The following is a 9,176-nucleotide window of genomic DNA, read 5'->3' on the forward strand; positions in this document are numbered from 1 at the left end:
AACAGTTATGGCTTTGAGAGAATGAGAGGAAGAGCACGCCAGACCCCATACAACATACAAAATATGCGGCATATATACATACTGGGGGTCACATTTTACAGCTAAACCTTCCCCTGTCCGCCAATCTTGACGTGTCATAACAAAAAGAAACCAATCTAATTCCCCTACACATCCATCCATCCATCCATCCATCCATCCATGCATCCATTATCCCAGCCGCTTATCCGAATTCGGGTCACGGGATGCTGGAGCCTATCCCAGCAGTAATTGGCGGCAGGCGGGGAGACCCCCTGGACAGGCCACCAGTCCATCACAGGGCCCACACATTCACACCTAGGGACAATTTAGTCTGGCCGATTCACCTGACCTACATGTCTTTGGACTGTGGGAGGAATCCGGAGCAACCGGAGGAAACCCACGTCGACAGAACACGCAAACCCCACACAGAGGACGACCTGGGATGACCCCCAAGGTTGAGTAGTAGGACCTTCTTGCTGTGAGGCGACCGCGCTAACCACTACGTCACTGTGCCGCCCTTCCCTAAACAAATACTATAATATATATACACACACACACACACACACACGTAGTTGCATTAAATCAGAATATGTATAGAGGTAGGTGACTGGGCCAAAACAAGTAAACAAAATAGAATAATTTTTATAATGGCTGTATTAAAATTATATAATTAGACGGAACAAGTCGTCATCAGTGTATTGAGGCCCTAACTGGGTCAAGACAGGTCCACCGGTCATAGAACCAGCAACCAGCAAACAGGCACCACATATGGGGATCTGTGTCGGAGCCTCGCAGACTGCCAACAGGCATTCCACAGGGTTCGGTTCTGGGTCCTCTCCTTTTCTCCCTGTACACGACATCAATGGGTTCTGTTATTCACTCGCATAACTTCTCTTACCATTGTTATGCCGATGACACCCAGCTTATCTTGTCCTTACCTTCCTCTGACACACAAGTAGAGACACGCATTGCAGCGTGCTTGACTAACATCTCGGAGTGGATGGCGACACACCACCTTGAAACTCAATCTGGACAAGACAGAGCTGATGTTCCTCCCGGGGAAAGGTTGCCCGCACCGAGACCTGGCCATCACCATTGACAACACTGTGGTGATGCCAACTCGGACTGTGAGGAATCTGGGTGTGATCCTGGACGACCAACTGTCGTTTAATGAAAATGTTGCATCGGTTGCTCGCTCCTGCAGATTTCTCCTCTATAACATCAGGAGGATTCACCCGTTCCTCACCGACGAGACGGCACAGGTGCTCATCCAGGCTCTGGTCATCTCCCGGCTGGACTACGGCAACTCCCTCCTTGCTGGCGCCCCGGCATCGGCCATCAGACCTCTGGAGCTTGTTCAGAAAGCTGCAGCTCGTCTGGTGTTCAACCGCCCTAAGTTCTCCCACACAACTCCCCTTCTCATGTCCCTACACTGGCTCCCAGTAGCTGCTCGCATTCAGTTTAAGACTATGGTGCTAGCCTACAGGGCAGTGAAAGGAAAAGCTCATTCCTAGCTCCAGGCCATGGTCAAGCCCTACACCCCTGCCCGACAACTTCGCTCTGCTGCCTCGGGATGCCTGGTTGCCCCGTTGTTCAGAGACCCCTGCTGCTGATCGACCCGGTCACGGCTCTTTTCTGTCCTGGCCCCACAGGGGTGGAATGAACTCCCCACTGATGTCAGGACAGTGGAGTCGCTGCCCATCTTTCTGCACAGGTTGAAAACTCACCTCTTTAAGAACTACTACCCTGTTACTTGTTCTTAGCACTTATTGTATTCACTCTTTAAAAAAAAACTCTTTCTTGCACTTTTACTTTAGCACTGGTTTTGCTCTTAGATGCTTGTTTAGATGCACTTATGACCTTTGATGACTAGTAGTTCTCCTTATTTCCTACATTAAATGCACTTACTGTAAGTTGCTTTGGATAAAAGCATCGGCTAAATGACTGAAATGTAATGTAATGTACCCTCAGTCCGCCTACCCCACAACCCTCTACAGCAGGGCATAGCATATTGATTATGACGAGATACCCGTGACTGCACCCGTGCACATGCATACACCATCATACAACCCACAGACTTCCTAACAGCCCCCTGGTCCTCCATTACCTTATCATCCGCAGTACTATGCCAATTCAACTGAAGCATAAGTGACCTGCTGTAACTTCAAACACTATACTGCTTGCTGTATTAATTTCCCCAAAGAAGGCTGAGCTTGCTAATAAAGAGGTGCAACTTTTTTGACCCCCCCCTCTTCTCCCCAATTGTATCCGGTCAATTACCGCACTCTTCCGAGCCATCCCGGTCACTGCTCCACCCCCTCTGCCGATCCAGGCAGGGCTGCAGACTACCACATGCCTCCTCCTATACACGTGGAGTCGCCAGCCGCTTCTTTTCACCTGACAGTGAAGAGTTTCATTAAGGGGACGTAGCGCGTGGGAGGATCGCGCTTTTCCCCCCAGTTCCCCCTCCCCCCGATCAGAGGAGGTGCTAGTGCAGTGACCAGGACACATACCCACATCCGATCCCCCCCCCCCCCCGCAGACACGGCCAATTGTGTCTTTAGGAACGCCCGACCAAGCCGGAGGTAACACAGGGATTCGAATCGCCGATCCCCGTGTTAGTAGGCAACGGAATAGACCACCACGCGTGTGTGTATGCATGTGTGGGGGGGCGCCTGTGATGGACTGGTGGTCTGTCTAGGGTGTCCCCCCACCTGCCGCCCAGTGACTGCTGGGATAGGCTCCAGCATCCCCGCAACCCTGAGAGCAGGATAAACGGTTTGGATAATGGATGGATGGATGGATGGATGGCCACCCGGATGCCCCCAAAGAGGTGCAACTTTTGAAATTTCTTGTATGTCAATACGCATTTGGTGTTTCACTTGAAAAATTGCACAACATTCTTGTTTCTATTTGTCTAAAAAAAGAATGCACTTCATGTGTCGGCGGCTTGATGTCCAGGAACCCAAACTGTGCAGATGACATTTGTGTCCCTGACGTGGTCCTTGGGACATGGTGATTGACATATGAAGGCACATTAGAGGGGGGTGGGAATGCATGGCAGGCAAACAGGAGCGGGCAATGATGGAGAAGGAGACAGGACGGACAGGAAAGAAAGCAGGAGCAGAAGCGCTGCCATCCAAATGGAGAACACAACAACAGGCAACAAGAAACAAGAAACAACAACCGTGACAGCTACACCATCCAGCTTCTGCCTTTCATATGCTAATGTTGATATTACAACCTGCCAATGCTGCACGCAGAACAACGTGTGTGTGTGTGTGTGTGTGTGTGTGTGTGTGTGTGTGTGTGTGTGTGCGTGCGTGCGTGCATGCGTGCGTACATGCGTGTGCGTGTGCGTGCGTGTGTGTTCAACGGAAAATTGAAGTTGTTTCTCATATTGAGCTTGCTGCTCAGTGCACTGTGTCACTTGGTAGTCATATTAAGAATTGTGTTACAAGGCTGGAAAAAAAGTTAACACACGCACATGCACACGCACACGCACATGCAAATTTTGCACATAATACGATGTGAAAACCTTGATTTTTTATAGGTTTTATTTGAAATAAAAGTTCACGTTTCATTACACTCTTAATGTATTTTCCAACACCACTCAGAACATGTTGTACGTTTCCACCTGCCTTCCCTAATCAACGGTGCTACAGGAGGAAGGTGTGGCTAATTTTCATGTCTGTAACAAATATCAGTAATTATCTCGTGCTCGCAGCATTTTTCTCCATTTCTGCTGCTTTGTTGAGTTGTTTTACCCATTTGCACTAGCGATGGAAAGAAATGCCCCCCCCCCCCATTGGCAATCTGATTACAGTATTATGGATCACTGTATCTGTAAATAAGTCACTTTGGCTGTGTGCGCGTTGTGTGTGCATATGTGTGTACCTGCAGATGGGGTTTTTATGCTTGTTGGCCACCAACACACACTCACACATGCAAATAAAACATAGCTGTCACATGGTCTGTAAAACCTTCTCTCTCTCTGTCTCTCTCTGGGAATTGAATATCCTCTGTGTGACAGAAAGGCACAAGGGACACTGACTGCCACTTCCCACCCCCCTTCCTTCTCCGTGCCGTTGGTAAGCCACCAACTTGACTGTGCATCATTATGCATGTAGATATGTATGTGTGTGTGTGTGGGTGCGTATGTGCGTGTGCAAATGCTGCAGATCCCTGAGAAATTAATCTGATTTGTTTGAGTCCTTCCAAAATAACCCCAGGATCCCGTGTGAGTGTGTGCATATATTTGTCTGATTGCATGTTATCTTGCAGTCCACGTGCTGAGCTACAGTTTGCAGCCAGAAAATGACTCAGAAGACGAAAGGTTAGACTAGCCATGATTCCACCTTGTTACTTGAAAGAGAGAGCGAGAGAGAGAGAGAGAGAGAGAGAGAGGGAGAGAGAGAGAGAGAGAGAGCGGGGGGGCATGTACTATATTAAGAAAATGAAATGGAGGGATCACACAGCAAGATACGGAGACATAGAGGGATGACAGGGTCGAACAAAGAGAGGGGAGAAAAGAGATTTGGATTGAATGAGAGGCGGAGAGGGGAAAGGAGGGGAGGGGCGGTAAGAGGCGAGGGGAGGACAAAAGAGGAGAGGAGATGGGAGCGAGAGAGGAATGATGATGGAGAGGAGTGGAGAGGTGTTGAGTTTAGAGAAAAGAACAGGAGAAAAGAGGAGGGGAGCACAGACGACTCAGGCAAGAGGAGGAGTGGGGAGATTTGGAGAGGAAAGAGTAAGACAAAGTGGAGAGGGGCAGGAGTGAGGAGAAGAAAGATCGCTAATCTGAGCTCTTTGTCAGGGTAACAGATTAGCTCACTAGCTTAAATGATATATGACTGGCACAAGGCCTCTCTCCCTCTCTCTCACTCTTTCTCTTCCTCTTTCTTTTTTGTCTTTCTTTACACACACCCTCCATAGATCAATTACCCTGTCATCTGTGTGTGCAGCCATACATCATCACCTCGATTACATCTCACGCACACACATGCGCACACATATACATGCACACAAGTACACACCATCTATCACACATTCACCAGAACTTTACCTTAACTTTGCTGTATAGGAGAATGTGGCCCGTAAGAGGCATTAGACTTCTAGAAACAGGCCATTGTGTGTGTGTGTGTGTGTGTGTGTGTGTGTGTGTGTGTGTGTGTGTGTGTGTGTGTGTGTGTGTGTGTGTGTGTGTGTGTGTGTGTGTGTGTGTCTATACCCCTTTGAGCACTGTGTCCTAGTGTTTTACAACCAAGCTCCCTGACTTATTACATAGTCTTCAACTACTTGACTCCTATGACCACACGTCTCGCTTTCTCTCTCCTTCTCCCCGCGCCCCCTCTTCAGTATCTCCTGCTACCGGAGGAGAAATCGCCTCCATTGCACGCCTCTCCGCTTTGAATCCCCATGGCGCGGCTTTGTCAAATGAATTGTCCTGCCCATAACTGGAGTTTGGACAGTCATTTGTTGTGGCAAAACTTCTCAGAGCAGCTCTGTTCAGCTGTGGCAGTCAGAGACACACACATGCACGCACACACACACACACAGGCACATATGCACACATGCGTGTACACACATACACACGCAACCTCGCACGTACACACATGCAACCTCACAGGCACACATACATAGATGTACACATAAGTGCAATGAACTTTGCCATACATAGTGTATTTACACAACGTCAAACTCTCGCACACAGACACACACACACTCACACACACAGGTCAGTGTTGGTGGGGGTTGTGTCTATCACCCTCTGCTTCTGTTGTAGTCCATTGGGAAATGCCCAGAGCTCAGCTAAAGCGAGTTCAATTTAATTTGAACTTCACAGAGCCAAGGAGAGAGAGGGAGAGAGAGAGAGATAGAGACAGAGAGAGAGATAGAGACAGAGAGAGAGAGAGAGAGAGAGAGAGAGGGGGGGGGGGGGGGGAGTCAATATTTCAAACTTTTGTCCTTGCTGAAGAGAGGCACAGATATTTCACACAGTTCCCATGTCCAGTATCTATCCTCCAGAGGGTCAAATGGCGGTGTTAATATCCTCAGTTTATGGGCTGACACCTGGGTGTGTGTACTATATATGTACTGTAATTTGAACATCGAAGCACGTTAAAATAAAATTTATACAAATTAATGAATATTCCATTTAACACTGAAGCCCTACCATAATTCAGTTCAATTCAATTCAATTCAATTTTATTTGTACAGTCCAGTATCACAAATTACAAATTTGCCTCAGTGGGCTTAACAGCAACACAACATCCTGTCCTTAGACCCTCTCATCTCAACTCCCTAAAAAAAACCTTTAACAGGGAGAAAAAATAGGAAGAAACCCCAGGGAGAGCAACAGAGGAGGGATCTCTTTCCCAAGACGGAATAACGTGCAATGGATGTTGTGCTTACGCAATTTACACAATACAACACTGGAAGAGGATAACACAATTACAGTGGACTTTTTTTAATGAAGAATATGATGCACAGGATGCCAAGCAGTGTCCAGACACCATCGGAACAGCCCATAATGCCAAAAGCCAGTAGCACAGAGAAGCACATTATCTACTGACTTGATTTAACCGACTTAAAATCACAACGTATTAAACAACAGCCAGTTTCCCGTCATCAGTGACCACACTTTATCACGTTTCCAAATCTGACTCTCTCAAAGCAGTTAGGCCATAATTTTCAAATATGATAAAGAAACGGCTGAAATTCAGATGTGTTTCCAAACTATGAGCCATTATGATGAATCACAGTTTATCACGTGGTGAAGGGGAGGCTACCTACCTACACCCCCCTTCACATGCAATTAACTTAATTAAAATATTTAATTATCTATCTATCTATCTATCTATCTATCTGTCTGTCTGTCTGTCTGTCTGTCTATCTATCTTTTTATCTATCTATCTAGCATGTGTGTACTGTACGCGCACCTATGTGTGCGTGTGTGTGTATGGGGGGGGGTGTTTTGTTTTGACTGGATTTTGGCCCGTCTTTTGTTCAGTCAGTCTGATTCGACAACAAACAATATAATATCGTTTCATGTATCCGTATCGTTTGCCTACGTCCCTAGCCAGTTCTTTCTATATATAGCCGCTAGGGGGCACTGCTCTACTGCCGAGCAGAAAATCAGCCGTTCTCCATCTTTCAGACGGCAGACAGGAAGGTAACCACCGTCTACGCGCGGTCAGACCCTGGCTGCCTCCCCGACCGCATTCCACCTCTGTCCCGCCACAGGACTTCCTCCCCAGCCTGTTTTTTATTTTTATTTTCCCCAAAGGAGGATAAAGCAAGACTCTCGATCCAAAAACAAGGACGTGACCGGGAGGTTTCAATTGGGATACTTTCGCCCAGTGAGCATGCCTCAATAACTTGAAGTTATCCCGTCTCATCCATTGCGCCAGAGAGGTGTGGAGGAGCGCAACTTTCAGGGGAGCATTTATGTGACAGCGGACTGTTTCGACTAACGAAGGCCTCGTATGTCCCCGGTCTCCAGCTCTATGGATGGTAGGGTGTAACTTTACGGTTTAGTCAGTCCAACCCTGAGCGGCCACTGTTGGAGAAGGAGCCGTTTGATGGTGTTGGAGAGGGGATGCGAGCCTCTCCTCCATGTCAGATAGCGGAGCGGCTATGAGGAGAGAAGTCTACCTGCGGGGCTAACATAACCGGACCACACCTCACCAACAGGTATGGACCAATAACTAGTGTTTTCTGCATTGATAGCTTTGTCCGCTTCCCTTGCGCCCTGTCCGTGCCAGAATGGACATTGTTGTCTCTCCGAAACCCCTTACACGCTGTCTGGGTTTCCCCTCATCCAGTTCTTTCGTTTTCGTTAAAAAAAAGAGAAGAGAAAAAAGTGTAAAGTGGGGGGAGTTATGAAAAACATCTTCAAGGCAAATCCGTATTACAGCGTGGCATCATGTCTAATTACCGCCGCTGAAGTTTTGATCGCCAAGACAAATTAATGCGGTTGTTTCAGGTATTTCACCCCCCCCCCCGCGGCATCTTTCTCTCTCATATGCCTCTCTTGTCCCTCTCTCTCTTTCATTCGCTCGCACTCGTTCGCTGTCTCGCGCAAAGCAAGCGGGGCAGCCTGATCCGCGCGCATAACGGGCGTTATGGCGCGGGGTTCGCCGCGCTGTTGTGGGCCGAGCCGGTGCTCGGCGGTGGCTAGCGGCTGTCATCCGCCGTGCTGATTGATTTTTTTGGGGGAGGGGGGGTGAATGGGAAATATCTCGCCTTGTTTCGCTGAGTTGATGCCTGGGGAAGAGCCGACGAGGCACTTTTTGTGTGTGCTCATCCTTGCACAGGCGCACTATTACTCAGCTCTTGCAAACACAGTCCGAGTCCACAATCATTTGTGATGTCATTTTGTCACAGGAGAATATTTGAAATTTCAAATATTCTTTGACCTTCCAGTGTGTGTGTGTGTGTGTGTGTGTGTGTGTGTGTGTGTGTGTGTGTGTGTGTGTGTGTGTGTGTGTGTGTGTGTGTGTGTGTGTATTGGGGGGGGGGTTATTAGGGTCTACTCTTAGGTCATTAGCAGCAACTCCGGTTGTCCGTTGTACAGTATTCAGATGCTGACATGGATCATGTCATGTAGACTGTGACCCTTTCGGTAGGGCCCGTTATGGGTGACTTTTGCCAAATTGTAGATCTTCGTGTGTGTGTGTGTGTGTGGGGGGGGGGGTAAGTTCGACAGAGAGTGACATTTTTTTAATTTGCTGCATGAGCTCATTGGGGATGATCACTTGGATTCAAACTGAATATATTTTAGATTCGGCCGACCCTATCTCTCTCTCCCTCCCTCCGACTCTCGTTCTCGCTGCCTTCTCAAGTCTTATCAAAGAACAGACTGAACAAAGGCAGGAAGAGAGAAAGAAGTGGAGCGAGGGAGTCGTAGGAGGAATGAGGAACTGAGCTGACAGCGAGGATGGAGGCCCGGCTGACAAGGAGGGGCGATGTCGCCATGTAGGCGGGACAGGGAGGAGGTCGGAGTGTTGGTGTGTGTTGTGAAATTTAGGACCACTTCATATATAAGGGAATGTGTGCGCTGTCCCAACAAGATAGGGTCGATGTGTGTGTGTGTGTGTGTGTGGGGGGGGGGGTAATAGAGATCAATACATGAAATATCACGATGTCATCATCTT

This window comes from Lampris incognitus, chromosome 2, assembly GCF_029633865.1.
Source record: "Lampris incognitus isolate fLamInc1 chromosome 2, fLamInc1.hap2, whole genome shotgun sequence".
NCBI classification, from domain to species: domain Eukaryota; kingdom Metazoa; phylum Chordata; class Actinopteri; order Lampriformes; family Lampridae; genus Lampris; species Lampris incognitus.